The following is a 14,929-nucleotide window of genomic DNA, read 5'->3' on the forward strand; positions in this document are numbered from 1 at the left end:
CTGCAGGGATGGAGAGCAAAATCCAAGCGATGGGGAGCTTTGGGGACTGCTGGGGGAATCAGGGAGCAGGTGGCAACAAGGTGACAGGGGTAGGCTTGGAGCAGGGTGAATGAAGAGCGTGCTGGCACAAGGAGCCAAGGGTTGTGTTGTGGCCGTTGCTGGATGCTGGAAGTTCTAGCTGGAGCGTGCACTGTGACATCACCGCCAGGAGTTCAGGCCCAGGCTGAAGTGGACAACGGAGACCGTAGAATGAATGATGGAATCCCTGGGTGCTTGGGCTTGGAAGGGACCCTAAAGACCATCTTGTTCCAAGCGGAGCGATCTTCCCCTAGAATAGGTTGCTCAGAGCCCCGCTCCCAGCTGGCCTTGGATGTTGCCAAGGATGGAGCATCCCCAGCCTCTGTGCACAGCCTGGGCCAGTGGCCCAGCAGCCGGAGTGGAAAAGAGCAGCTTCATTAGATCCAACTTCAAGCTCACTCCTGCAGTTGAAAGGCTTCTCCTCCCTGTGCCCATCTTTCCTAGAGCTGCAGGGAGGCCTCGCCAGCCCCCTTCTCTTTCCAGGCTGAGCATCCCCAGCCCCACACGGACAGCAGTCCGATGCGTGGCAGTCAAGGCTAAAGGGTAGCAAATGGCTACATCAGGAAGTGAGAGATGGAAGCTTTTGGAGATGGAAGCTTTACCTCTAAATGTAGAAAAGAAAGAGAAGTGGAGAGGGAAATGGTGGGACTCTGGCTCTGTTCTAACTGGCGAAGATTTTCTTTTCTTCTTTTCTGTCGTGCTAACCCAAGTTTTGTTGTTTGAAAGGAGGTTTAGCAAAATATCCATCGTCTTCTCCACTGCTGAAACACTGAACAACACCTGGGCAGGCTGAGGATGCAGAGCAAAACCTGCAAATATCTACTGCTGATCGTGATCCTGGGGAATGCAGCTAAAGCCAGCCAAAAACAATTTCTGGAAAGTCAAGCCTGCTTTACGTTTTCTGGAGTTTGGTTGTGCCAACTTCACCAGTCATTTCTAAAAGAGGAAAAGAAACTCCAAGCAAAACAGAGAAAAACACAAAGAAACCAACCCAAAGAAACCAATCAAACAAACAGATAAAACACCCCCAATCAAACCAAAGGCAATGAGAAGTTAGGACTAGTTGTAAGGATATCACAGCAGGCGAATGGCTGCTTCCTACTTGGATCACCATCCAAAGCCACCTAGAACAACTTGTCCAAAACATATCCAACAGGACAAATGGAAAAAGTGATCCATGGCAGCTCTGCATTGTGGTGAAGGATGAGCATGCAGTGGTCCAGATGCAGCATTGCCCACCCTCCAGGCTGCTGTTTGTTCTGCTGAAAGACTCTTGCAGGACTCTTGTGGCCCCTCTCCATGCAATGGAAATCCTTGCCACAGCTCTCAGTTGAGGCACTGGCATTTCCAGAGCCAGATTCAGGCACAATCCTACTGCCTGCTGAGCATCTGGGAAAGGTGCTGAGCATCTTCAGGCCTAGAAGCACAAAAGAGCTCAGGCTCTCCCCGAACTGGGTTTTCAGGGCAGCTTTCCATATCTCTGCAAGATTTCTTCATCCCTCCACACGTCTGACTTTATTATGTCCAACGATGCATTTGGGTTTCTTCCGTCCTCTTGTGTGCCCGTGAGTAACCTTCCACGTGGATGAAGGAGATTGTGTACAGGACAATTGATTGCGGCATTGCCATTTGGCTTCACTGTCACTCAGTTGAACACGGTCCTTATCTAAGAAGGACTTCCAAGAAATGGGTAGGAGTTTTGGCTGTGAGAGGAGCAGAAAGCACATTTTCTACAGCAAATTGCTAGCTGATGCACTTTCCTCCCTGCCAAAATAGTGATTGCCATTCATCTTCCTGGGAAGAATGTAAAGACCCATTCAGAGATGCCAGGTTCAGCTGGCCTGTGGCTTTGTGTGCCTCATTTCACATGTCCAATTTCAAGGGCCACTAAAAGAGGCTCATGTTTGCCTTGCTACCCACAAGTGCTGTAGGTATTTCCAGGAGAAGAGGGAAAACATCGCTGTCCTGTGGTGTGGTAGAAATGCCACCACAACTGTGATTGTGTGAGCAAAGCCAGCCAGTGCTTTTTGGGGCAGCAGCAGCAGCTGAGAGTGTGGCAGAGCGGTTGTGATACTCTTTTTAGAGTCCTGCAAACATTGTTCCCGAAACAACCCACAGCTTTGCAAATGTGCCCGAAGAAAATGCAAAGAGAACTGGGGTGTGAAAATCAAAGACTGTTTATCTGTAGAAGAAAAGGAACAAGAATGAACTACACCACATATTTACACTGTAAGAATATTGGTAACAACAACAACAACAGCCACAACAACAACAACAAACTATAGAACCTATTTACCTGAGAAGAGATCTAACAAAACTCTATGAAACGTATTTACAGACAACTTAAACAAACTCTAAAACCTCTATCCTGAACACAACAACTGTAAAACGTATGTACAGCAGGGTGGCATCTGTGTCTGTGATGTCCCTAAGTCCTGCAAGAAAAACAAGTAGCACGGTCAGTGCAGTCAGGCACGGAAGGGTGTTCCATGTGCTGCCGGGCTGGGACACTGGCCCAGTGGGACTCTGCTGCCAGAAGGGAGCCTGGCTGGGGGCTGTGGCCCAGGCACTGGAACAGGGCTTGTGTGGCCCACAGCAAGCCCAGGCCAGGCCAGGGATGGCCAGCAGAATCCAGTGCATGGGCTAGCGTGTCCCTGAGCAGGAAGTGCCCAGCCCGGCCCCAGGCTGGCAGCAGGGGCCCCACTCTGCCTGTGGGGAGCACCTGCCTGTTCTGCTGCTGGCATCGGTCTTCATCCCAAGACCATGTCTTCCTCCTTGTCTTTTAGATCAATATCCATCTCTTCAACATAATCTTTCGTTTCCACCTCCATCTCTTCCTCTGTCTCGTACATATCCACATCCATCTCTTGCTCTCCAGTATCCTCTCCGTCCACTTCCATGGCTTCTTCTCTATCAGTCTGTGTATCAACGTCCGTCTCCTCCTCTCCGTCTGTGCCAGCCTGCAGAGGTAGCAAAATTTCCCAGCCTGTCCCACAGAGCTCCAGCCCAGCCAGGCAGCTGCGGGGTGTCCGCCTCCGTGGAATAGTACCATACCTCTTTTGGAACAAATGCAGACATCCTGCAGGGATGGAGAGCAAAATCCAAGCGATGGGGAGCTTTGGGGACTGCTGGGGGAATCAGGGAGCAGGTGGCAACAAGGTGACAGGGGTAGGCTTGGAGCAGGGTGAATGAAGAGCGTGCTGGCACAAGGAGCCAAGGGTTGTGTTGTGGCCGTTGCTGGATGCTGGAAGTTCTAGCTGGAGCGTGCACTGTGACATCACCGCCAGGAGTTCAGGCCCAGGCTGAAGTGGACAACGGAGACCGTAGAATGAATGATGGAATCCCTGGGTGCTTGGGCTTGGAAGGGACCCTAAAGACCATCTTGTTCCAAGCGGAGCGATCTTCCCCTAGAATAGGTTGCTCAGAGCCCCGCTCCCAGCTGGCCTTGGATGTTGCCAAGGATGGAGCATCCCCAGCCTCTGTGCACAGCCTGGGCCAGTGGCCCAGCAGCCGGAGTGGAAAAGAGCAGCTTCATTAGATCCAACTTCAAGCTCACTCCTGCAGTTGAAAGGCTTCTCCTCCCTGTGCCCATCTTTCCTAGAGCTGCAGGGAGGCCTCGCCAGCCCCCTTCTCTTTCCAGGCTGAGCATCCCCAGCCCCACACGGACAGCAGTCCGATGCGTGGCAGTCAAGGCTAAAGGGTAGCAAATGGCTACATCAGGAAGTGAGAGATGGAAGCTTTTGGAGATGGAAGCTTTACCTCTAAATGTAGAAAAGAAAGAGAAGTGGAGAGGGAAATGGTGGGACTCTGGCTCTGTTCTAACTGGCGAAGATTTTCTTTTCTTCTTTTCTGTCGTGCTAACCCAAGTTTTGTTGTTTGAAAGGAGGTTTAGCAAAATATCCATCGTCTTCTCCACTGCTGAAACACTGAACAACACCTGGGCAGGCTGAGGATGCAGAGCAAAACCTGCAAATATCTACTGCTGATCGTGATCCTGGGGAATGCAGCTAAAGCCAGCCAAAAACAATTTCTGGAAAGTCAAGCCTGCTTTACGTTTTCTGGAGTTTGGTTGTGCCAACTTCACCAGTCATTTCTAAAAGAGGAAAAGAAACTCCAAGCAAAACAGAGAAAAACACAAAGAAACCAACCCAAAGAAACCAATCAAACAAACAGATAAAACACCCCCAATCAAACCAAAGGCAATGAGAAGTTAGGACTAGTTGTAAGGATATCACAGCAGGCGAATGGCTGCTTCCTACTTGGATCACCATCCAAAGCCACCTAGAACAACTTGTCCAAAACATATCCAACAGGACAAATGGAAAAAGTGATCCATGGCAGCTCTGCATTGTGGTGAAGGATGAGCATGCAGTGGTCCAGATGCAGCATTGCCCACCCTCCAGGCTGCTGTTTGCTCTGCTGAAAGACTCTTGCAGGACTCTTGTGGCCCCTCTCCATGCAATGGAAATCCTTGCCACAGCTCTCAGTTGAGGCACTGGCATTTCCAGAGCCAGATTCAGGCACAATCCTACTGCCTGCTGAGCATCTGGGAAAGCTGCTGAGCATCTTCAGGCCTACAAGCACAAAAGAGCTCAGGCTCTCCCCGAACTGGGTTTTCAGGGCAGCTTTCCATATCTCTGCAAGATTTCTTCATCCCTCCACACGTCTGACTTTATTATGTCCAACGATGCATTTGGGTTTCTTCCGTCCTCTTGTGTGCCCGTGAGTAACCTTCCACGTGGATGAAGGAGATTGTGTACAGGACAATTGATTGCGGCATTGCCATTTGGCTTCACTGTCACTCAGTTGAACACGGTCCTTATCTAAGAAGGACTTCCAAGAAATGGGTAGGAGTTTTGGCTGTGAGAGGAGCAGAAAGCACATTTTCTACAGCAAATTGCTAGCTGATGCACTTTCCTCCCTGCCAAAATAGTGATTGCCATTCATCTTCCTGGGAAGAATGTAAAGACCCATTCAGAGATGCCAGGTTCAGCTGGCCTGTGGCTTTGTGTGCCTCATTTCACATGTCCAATTTCAAGGGCCACTAAAAGAGGCTCATGTTTGCCTTGCTACCCACAAGTGCTGTAGGTATTTCCAGGAGAAGAGGGAAAACATCGCTGTCCTGTGGTGTGGTAGAAATGCCACCACAACTGTGATTGTGTGAGCAAAGCCAGCCAGTGCTTTTTGGGGCAGCAGCAGCAGCTGAGAGTGTGGCAGAGCGGTTGTGATACTCTTTTTAGAGTCCTGCAAACATTGTTCCCGAAACAACCCACAGCTTTGCAAATGTGCCCGAAGAAAATGCAAAGAGAACTGGGGTGTGAAAATCAAAGACTGTTTATCTGTAGAAGAAAAGGAACAAGAATGAACTACACCACATATTTACACTGTAAGAATATTGGTAACAACAACAACAACAGCCACAACAACAACAACAAACTATAGAACCTATTTACCTGAGAAGAGATCTAACAAAACTCTATGAAACGTATTTACAGACAACTTAAACAAACTCTAAAACCTCTATCCTGAACACAACAACTGTAAAACGTATGTACAGCAGGGTGGCATCTGTGTCTGTGATGTCCCTAAGTCCTGCAAGAAAAACAAGTAGCACGGTCAGTGCAGTCAGGCACGGAAGGGTGTTCCATGTGCTGCCGGGCTGGGACACTGGCCCAGTGGGACTCTGCTGCCAGAAGGGAGCCTGGCTGGGGGCTGTGGCCCAGGCACTGGAACAGGGCTTGTGTGGCCCACAGCAAGCCCAGGCCAGGCCAGGGATGGCCAGCAGAATCCAGTGCATGGGCTAGCGTGTCCCTGAGCAGGAAGTGCCCAGCCCGGCCCCAGGCTGGCAGCAGGGGCCCCACTCTGCCTGTGGGGAGCACCTGCCTGTTCTGCTGCTGGCATCGGTCTTCATCCCAAGACCATGTCTTCCTCCTTGTCTTTTAGATCAATATCCATCTCTTCAACATAATCTTTCGTTTCCACCTCCATCTCTTCCTCTGTCTCGTACATATCCACATCCATCTCTTGCTCTCCAGTATCCTCTCCGTCCACTTCCATGGCTTCTTCTCTATCAGTCTGTGTATCAACGTCCGTCTCCTCCTCTCCGTCTGTGCCAGCCTGCAGAGGTAGCAAAATTTCCCAGCCTGTCCCACAGAGCTCCAGCCCAGCCAGGCAGCTGCGGGGTGTCCGCCTCCGTGGAATAGTACCATACCTCTTTTGGAACAAATGCAGACATCCTGCAGGGATGGAGAGCAAAATCCAAGCGATGGGGAGCTTTGGGGACTGCTGGGGGAATCAGGGAGCAGGTGGCAACAAGGTGACAGGGGTAGGCTTGGAGCAGGGTGAATGAAGAGCGTGCTGGCACAAGGAGCCAAGGGTTGTGTTGTGGCCGTTGCTGGATGCTGGAAGTTCTAGCTGGAGCGTGCACTGTGACATCACCGCCAGGAGTTCAGGCCCAGGCTGAAGTGGACAACGGAGACCGTAGAATGAATGATGGAATCCCTGGGTGCTTGGGCTTGGAAGGGACCCTAAAGACCATCTTGTTCCAAGCGGAGCGATCTTCCCCTAGAATAGGTTGCTCAGAGCCCCGCTCCCAGCTGGCCTTGGATGTTGCCAAGGATGGAGCATCCCCAGCCTCTGTGCACAGCCTGGGCCAGTGGCCCAGCAGCCGGAGTGGAAAAGAGCAGCTTCATTAGATCCAACTTCAAGCTCACTCCTGCAGTTGAAAGGCTTCTCCTCCCTGTGCCCATCTTTCCTAGAGCTGCAGGGAGGCCTCGCCAGCCCCCTTCTCTTTCCAGGCTGAGCATCCCCAGCCCCACACGGACAGCAGTCCGATGCGTGGCAGTCAAGGCTAAAGGGTAGCAAATGGCTACATCAGGAAGTGAGAGATGGAAGCTTTTGGAGATGGAAGCTTTACCTCTAAATGTAGAAAAGAAAGAGAAGTGGAGAGGGAAATGGTGGGACTCTGGCTCTGTTCTAACTGGCGAAGATTTTCTTTTCTTCTTTTCTGTCGTGCTAACCCAAGTTTTGTTGTTTGAAAGGAGGTTTAGCAAAATATCCATCGTCTTCTCCACTGCTGAAACACTGAACAACACCTGGGCAGGCTGAGGATGCAGAGCAAAACCTGCAAATATCTACTGCTGATCGTGATCCTGGGGAATGCAGCTAAAGCCAGCCAAAAACAATTTCTGGAAAGTCAAGCCTGCTTTACGTTTTCTGGAGTTTGGTTGTGCCAACTTCACCAGTCATTTCTAAAAGAGGAAAAGAAACTCCAAGCAAAACAGAGAAAAACACAAAGAAACCAACCCAAAGAAACCAATCAAACAAACAGATAAAACACCCCCAATCAAACCAAAGGCAATGAGAAGTTAGGACTAGTTGTAAGGATATCACAGCAGGCGAATGGCTGCTTCCTACTTGGATCACCATCCAAAGCCACCTAGAACAACTTGTCCAAAACATATCCAACAGGACAAATGGAAAAAGTGATCCATGGCAGCTCTGCATTGTGGTGAAGGATGAGCATGCAGTGGTCCAGATGCAGCATTGCTCACCCTCCAGGCTGCTGTTTGCTCTGCTGAAAGACTCTTGCAGGACTCTTGTGGCCCCTCTCCATGCAATGGAAATCCTTGCCACAGCTCTCAGTTGAGGCACTGGCATTTCCAGAGCCAGATTCAGGCACAATCCTACTGCCTGCTGAGCATCTGGGAAAGGTGCTGAGCATCTTCAGGCCTAGAAGCACAAAAGAGCTCAGGCTCTCCCCGAACTGGGTTTTCAGGGCAGCTTTCCATATCTCTGCAAGATTTCTTCATCCCTCCACACGTCTGACTTTATTATGTCCAACGATGCATTTGGGTTTCTTCCGTCCTCTTGTGTGCCCGTGAGTAACCTTCCACGTGGATGAAGGAGATTGTGTACAGGACAATTGATTGCGGCATTGCCATTTGGCTTCACTGTCACTCAGTTGAACACGGTCCTTATCTAAGAAGGACTTCCAAGAAATGGGTAGGAGTTTTGGCTGTGAGAGGAGCAGAAAGCACATTTTCTACAGCAAATTGCTAGCTGATGCACTTTCCTCCCTGCCAAAATAGTGATTGCCATTCATCTTCCTGGGAAGAATGTAAAGACCCATTCAGAGATGCCAGGTTCAGCTGGCCTGTGGCTTTGTGTGCCTCATTTCACATGTCCAATTTCAAGGGCCACTAAAAGAGGCTCATGTTTGCCCTGCTACCCACAAGTGCTGTAGGTATTTCCAGGAGAAGAGGGAAAACATCGCTGTCCTGTGGTGTGGTAGAAATGCCACCACAACTGTGATTGTGTGAGCAAAGCCAGCCAGTGCTTTTTGGGGCAGCAGCAGCAGCTGAGAGTGTGGCAGAGCGGTTGTGATACTCTTTTTAGAGTCCTGCAAACATTGTTCCCGAAACAACCCACAGCTTTGCAAATGTGCCCGAAGAAAATGCAAAGAGAACTGGGGTGTGAAAATCAAAGACTGTTTATCTGTAGAAGAAAAGGAACAAGAATGAACTACACCACATATTTACACTGTAAGAATATTGGTAACAACAACAACAACCACAACAACAACAACAAACTATAGAACCTATTTACCTGAGAAGAGATCTAACAAAACTCTATGAAACGTATTTACAGACAACTTAAACAAACTCTAAAACCTCTATCCTGAACACAACAACTGTAAAACGTATGTACAGCAGGGTGGCATCTGTGTCTGTGATGTCCCTAAGTCCTGGAAGAAAAACAAGTAGCACGGTCAGTGCAGTCAGGCACGGAAGGGTGTTCCATGTGCTGCCGGGCTGGGACACTGGCCCAGTGGGACTCTGCTGCCAGAAGGGAGCCTGGCTGGGGGCTGTGGCCCAGGCACTGGAACAGGGCTTGTGTGGCCCACAGCAAGCCCAGGCCAGGCCAGGGATGGCCAGCAGAATCCAGTGCATGGGCTAGCGTGTCCCTGAGCAGGAAGTGCCCAGCCCGGCCCCAGGCTGGCAGCAGGGGCCCCACTCTGCCTGTGGGGAGCACCTGCCTGTTCTGCTGCTGGCATCGGTCTTCATCCCAAGACCATGTCTTCCTCCTTGTCTTTTAGATCAATATCCATCTCTTCAACATAATCTTTCGTTTCCACCTCCATCTCTTCCTCTGTCTCGTACATATCCACATCCATCTCTTCCTCTCCAGTATCCTCTCCGTCCACTTCCATGGCTTCTTCTTTATCAGTCTGTGTATCGACGTCCGTCTCCTCCTCTCGGTCTGTGCCAGCCTGCAGAGGTAGCAAAATTTCCCAGCCTGTCCCACAGAGCTCCAGCCCAGCCAGGCAGCTGCGGGGTGTCCGCCTCCGTGGAATAGTACCATACCTCTTTTGGAACAAATGCAGACATCCTGCAGGGATGGAGAGCAAAATCCAAGCGATGGGGAGCTTTGGGGACTGCTGGGGGAATCAGGGAGCAGGTGGCAACAAGGTGACAGGGGTAGGCTTGGAGCAGGGTGAATGAAGAGCGTGCTGGCACAAGGAGCCAAGGGTTGTGTTGTGGCCGTTGCTGGATGCTGGAAGTTCTAGCTGGAGCGTGCACTGTGACATCACCGCCAGGAGTTCAGGCCCAGGCTGAAGTGGACAACGGAGACCGTAGAATGAATGATGGAATCCCTGGGTGCTTGGGCTTGGAAGGGACCCTAAAGACCATCTTGTTCCAAGCGGAGCGATCTTCCCCTAGAATAGGTTGCTCAGAGCCCCGCTCCCAGCTGGCCTTGGATGTTGCCAAGGATGGAGCATCCCCAGCCTCTGTGCACAGCCTGGGCCAGTGGCCCAGCAGCCGGAGTGGAAAAGAGCAGCTTCATTAGATCCAACTTCAAGCTCACTCCTGCAGTTGAAAGGCTTCTCCTCCCTGTGCCCATCTTTCCTAGAGCTGCAGGGAGGCCTCGCCAGCCCCCTTCTCTTTCCAGGCTGAGCATCCCCAGCCCCACACGGACAGCAGTCCGATGCGTGGCAGTCAAGGCTAAAGGGTAGCAAATGGCTACATCAGGAAGTGAGAGATGGAAGCTTTTGGAGATGGAAGCTTTACCTCTAAATGTAGAAAAGAAAGAGAAGTGGAGGGGGAAATGGTGGGACTCTGGCTCTGTTCTAACTGGCGAAGATTTTCTTTTCTTCTTTTCTGTCGTGCTAACCCAAGTTCTGTTGTTTGAAAGGAGGTTTAGCAAAATATCCATCGTCTTCTCCACTGCTGAAACACTGAACAACACCTGGGCAGGCTGAGGATGCAGAGCAAAACCTGCAAATATCTACTGCTGATCGTGATCCTGGGGAATGCAGCTAAAGCCAGCCAAAAGCAATTTCTGGAAAGTCAAGCCTGCTTTACGTTTTCTGGAGTTTGGTTGTGCCAACTTCACCAGTCATTTCTAAAAAAGGAAAAGAAACTCCAAGCAAAAGAGAGAAAAACACAAAGAAACCAACCCAAAGAAACCAATCAAACAAACAGATAAAACACCCCCAATCAAACCAAAGGCAATGAGAAGTTAGGACTAGTTGTAAGGATATCACAGCAGGCGAATGGCTGCTTCCTACTTGGATCACCATCCAAAGCCACCTAGAACAACTTCTCCAAAACATATCCAACAGGACAAATGGAAAAAGTGATCCATGGCAGCTCTGCATTGTGGTGAAGGATGAGCATGCAGTGGTCCAGATGCAGCATTGCCCACCCTCCAGGCTGCTGTTTGCTCTGCTGAAAGACTCTTGCAGGACTCTTGTGGCCCCTCTCCATGCAATGGAAATCCTTGCCACAGCTCTCAGTTGAGGCACTGGCATTTCCAGAGCCAGATTCAGGCACAATCCTACTGCCTGCTGAGCATCTGGGAAAGGTGCTGAGCATCTTCAGGCCTAGAAGCACAAAAGAGCTCAGGCTCTCCCCGAACTGGGTTTTCAGGGCAGCTTTCCATATCTCTGCAAGATTTCTTCATCCCTCAACACGTCTGACTTTATTATGTCCAACGATGCATTTGGGTTTCTTCCGTCCTCTTGTGTGCCCGTGAGTAACCTTCCACGTGGATGAAGGAGATTGTGTACAGGACAATTGATTGCGGCATTGCCATTTGGCTTCACTGTCACTCAGTTGAACACGGTCCTTATCTAAGAAGGACTTCCAAGAAATGGGTAGGAGTTTGGGCTGTGAGAGGAGCAGAAAGCACATTTTCTACAGCAAATTGCTAGCTGATGCACTTTCCTCCCTGCCAAAATAGTGATTGCCATTCATCTTCCTGGGAAGAATGTAAAGACCCATTCAGAGATGCCAGGTTCAGCTGGCCTGTGGCTTTGTGTGCCTCATTTCACATGTCCAATTTCAAGGGCCACTAAAAGAGGCTCATGTTTGCCCTGCTACCCACAAGTGCTGTAGGTATTTCCAGGAGAAGAGGGAAAACATCGCTGTCCTGTGGTGTGGTAGAAATGCCACCACAACTGTGATTGTGTGAGCAAAGCCAGCCAGTGCTTTTTGGGGCAGCAGCAGCAGCTGAGAGTGTGGCAGAGCGGTTGTGATACTCTTTTTAGAGTCCTGCAAACATTGTTCCCGAAACAACCCACAGCTTTGCAAATGTGCCCGAAGAAAATGCAAAGAGAACTGGGGTGTGAAAATCAAAGACTGTTTATCTGTAGAAGAAAAGGAACAAGAATGAACTACACCACATATTTACACTGTAAGAATATTGGTAACAACAACAACAACAACCACAACAACAACAACAAACTATAGAACCTATTTACCTGAGAAGAGATCTAACAAAACTCTATGAAACGTATTTACAGACAACTTAAACAAACTCTAAAACCTCTATCCTGAACACAACAACTGTAAAACGTATGTACAGCAGGGTGGCATCTGTGTCTGTGATGTCCCTAAGTCCTGGAAGAAAAACAAGTAGCACGGTCAGTGCAGTCAGGCACGGAAGGGTGTTCCATGTGCTGCCGGGCTGGGACACTGGCCCAGTGGGACTCTGCTGCCAGAAGGGAGCCTGGCTGGGGGCTGTGGCCCAGGCACTGGAACAGGGCTTGTGTGGCCCACAGCAAGCCCAGGCCAGGCCAGGGATGGCCAGCAGAATCCAGTGCATGGGCTAGCGTGTCCCTGAGCAGGAAGTGCCCAGCCCGGCCCCAGGCTGGCAGCAGGGGCCCCACTCTGCCTGTGGGGAGCACCTGCCTGTTCTGCTGCTGGCATCGGTCTTCATCCCAAGACCATGTCTTCCTCCTTGTCTTTTAGATCAATATCCATCTCTTCAACATAATCTTTCGTTTCCACCTCCATCTCTTCCTCTGTCTCGTACATATCCACATCCATCTCTTCCTCTCCAGTATCCTCTCCGTCCACTTCCATGGCTTCTTCTCTATCAGTCTGTGTATCGACGTCCGTCTCCTCCTCTCCGTCTGTGCCAGCCTGCAGAGGTAGCAAAATTTCCCAGCCTGTCCCACAGAGCTCCAGCCCAGCCAGGCAGCTGCGGGGTGTCCGCCTCCGTGGAATAGTACCATACCTCTTTTGGAACAAATGCAGACATCCTGCAGGGATGGAGAGCAAAATCCAAGCGATGGGGAGCTTTGGGGACTGCTGGGGGAATCAGGGAGCAGGTGGCAACAAGGTGACAGGGGTAGGCTTGGAGCAGGGTGAATGAAGAGCGTGCTGGCACAAGGAGCCAAGGGTTGTGTTGTGGCCGTTGCTGGATGCTGGAAGTTCTAGCTGGAGCGTGCACTGTGACATCACCGCCAGGAGTTCAGGCCCAGGCTGAAGTGGACAACGGAGACCGTAGAATGAATGATGGAATCCCTGGGTGCTTGGGCTTGGAAGGGACCCTAAAGACCATCTTGTTCCAAGCGGAGCGATCTTCCCCTAGAATAGGTTGCTCAGAGCCCCGCTCCCAGCTGGCCTTGGATGTTGCCAAGGATGGAGCATCCCCAGCCTCTGTGCACAGCCTGGGCCAGTGGCCCAGCAGCCGGAGTGGAAAAGAGCAGCTTCATTAGATCCAACTTCAAGCTCACTCCTGCAGTTGAAAGGCTTCTCCTCCCTGTGCCCATCTTTCCTAGAGCTGCAGGGAGGCCTCGCCAGCCCCCTTCTCTTTCCAGGCTGAGCATCCCCAGCCCCACACGGACAGCAGTCCGATGCGTGGCAGTCAAGGCTAAAGGGTAGCAAATGGCTACATCAGGAAGTGAGAGATGGAAGCTTTTGGAGATGGAAGCTTTACCTCTAAATGTAGAAAAGAAAGAGAAGTGGAGAGGGAAATGGTGGGACTCTGGCTCTGTTCTAACTGGCGAAGATTTTCTTTTCTTCTTTTCTGTCGTGCTAACCCAAGTTTTGTTGTTTGAAAGGAGGTTTAGCAAAATATCCATCGTCTTCTCCACTGCTGAAACACTGAACAACACCTGGGCAGGCTGAGGATGCAGAGCAAAACCTGCAAATATCTACTGCTGATCGTGATCCTGGGGAATGCAGCTAAAGCCAGCCAAAAGCAATTTCTGGAAAGTCAAGCCTGCTTTACGTTTTCTGGAGTTTGGTTGTGCCAACTTCACCAGTCATTTCTAAAAAAGGAAAAGAAACTCCAAGCAAAAGAGAGAAAAACACAAAGAAACCAACCCAAAGAAACCAATCAAACAAACAGATAAAACACCCCCAATCAAACCAAAGGCAATGAGAAGTTAGGACTAGTTGTAAGGATATCACAGCAGGCGAATGGCTGCTTCCTACTTGGATCACCATCCAAAGCCACCTAGAACAACTTCTCCAAAACATATCCAACAGGACAAATGGAAAAAGTGATCCATGGCAGCTCTGCATTGTGGTGAAGGATGAGCATGCAGTGGTCCAGATGCAGCATTGCCCACCCTCCAGGCTGCTGTTTGCTCTGCTGAAAGACTCTTGCAGGACTCTTGTGGCCCCTCTCCATGCAATGGAAATCCTTGCCACAGCTCTCAGTTGAGGCACTGGCATTTCCAGAGCCAGATTCAGGCACAATCCTACTGCCTGCTGAGCATCTGGGAAAGGTGCTGAGCATCTTCAGGCCTAGAAGCACAAAAGAGCTCAGGCTCTCCCCGAACTGGGTTTTCAGGGCAGCTTTCCATATCTCTGCAAGATTTCTTCATCCCTCCACACGTCTGACTTTATTATGTCCAACGATGCATTTGGGTTTCTTCCGTCCTCTTGTGTGCCCGTGAGTAACCTTCCACGTGGATGAAGGAGATTGTGTACAGGACAATTGATTGCGGCATTGCCATTTGGCTTCACTGTCACTCAGTTGAACACGGTCCTTATCTAAGAAGGACTTCCAAGAAATGGGTAGGAGTTTGGGCTGTGAGAGGAGCAGAAAGCACATTTTCTACAGCAAATTGCTAGCTGATGCACTTTCCTCCCTGCCAAAATAGTGATTGCCATTCATCTTCCTGGGAAGAATGTAAAGACCCATTCAGAGATGCCAGGTTCAGCTGGCCTGTGGCTTTGTGTGCCTCATTTCACATGTCCAATTTCAAGGGCCACTAAAAGAGGCTCATGTTTGCCTTGCTACCCACAAGTGCTGTAGGTATTTCCAGGAGAAGAGGGAAAACATCGCTGTCCTGTGGTGTGGTAGAAATGCCACCACAACTGTGATTGTGTGAGCAAAGCCAGCCAGTGCTTTTTGGGGCAGCAGCAGCAGCTGAGAGTGTGGCAGAGCGGTTTTGATACTCTTTTTAGAGTCCTGCAAACATTGTTCCCGAAACAACCCACAGCTTTGCAAATGTGCCCGAAGAAAATGCAAAGAGAACTGGGGTGTGAAAATCAAAGACTGTTTATCTGTAGAAGAAAAGGAACAAGAATGAACTACACCACATATTTAC

General features: G+C 50.2%; 1 long non-coding RNA gene across 1 annotated transcript in view; it reads right to left on the reverse strand.

The window, feature by feature from the left end:
- LOC147649974 (uncharacterized) overlaps positions 1-14,348 on the reverse strand; it is a 31,054-nt gene extending 16,706 nt beyond the window's left edge. Inside the window, exons 1-5 of the long non-coding RNA XR_015277251.1 lie at positions 12,601-14,348; positions 12,273-12,506; positions 9,444-11,981; positions 9,116-9,349; positions 7,517-8,824 (exon numbers count right to left, since the gene is read on the reverse strand). This is a non-coding gene — a long non-coding RNA (uncharacterized LOC147649974). The remainder of the gene's footprint in view (positions 1-7,516; positions 8,825-9,115; positions 9,350-9,443; positions 11,982-12,272; positions 12,507-12,600) is intronic.
- Between the last annotated feature and the right edge of the window lie 581 nt (positions 14,349-14,929).

This window comes from Cyanistes caeruleus, chromosome 17 (genome assembly GCF_971803275.1).
Source record: "Cyanistes caeruleus chromosome 17, bCyaCae1.hap1.1, whole genome shotgun sequence".
Taxonomy (NCBI): Eukaryota; Metazoa; Chordata; class Aves; order Passeriformes; family Paridae; genus Cyanistes; species Cyanistes caeruleus.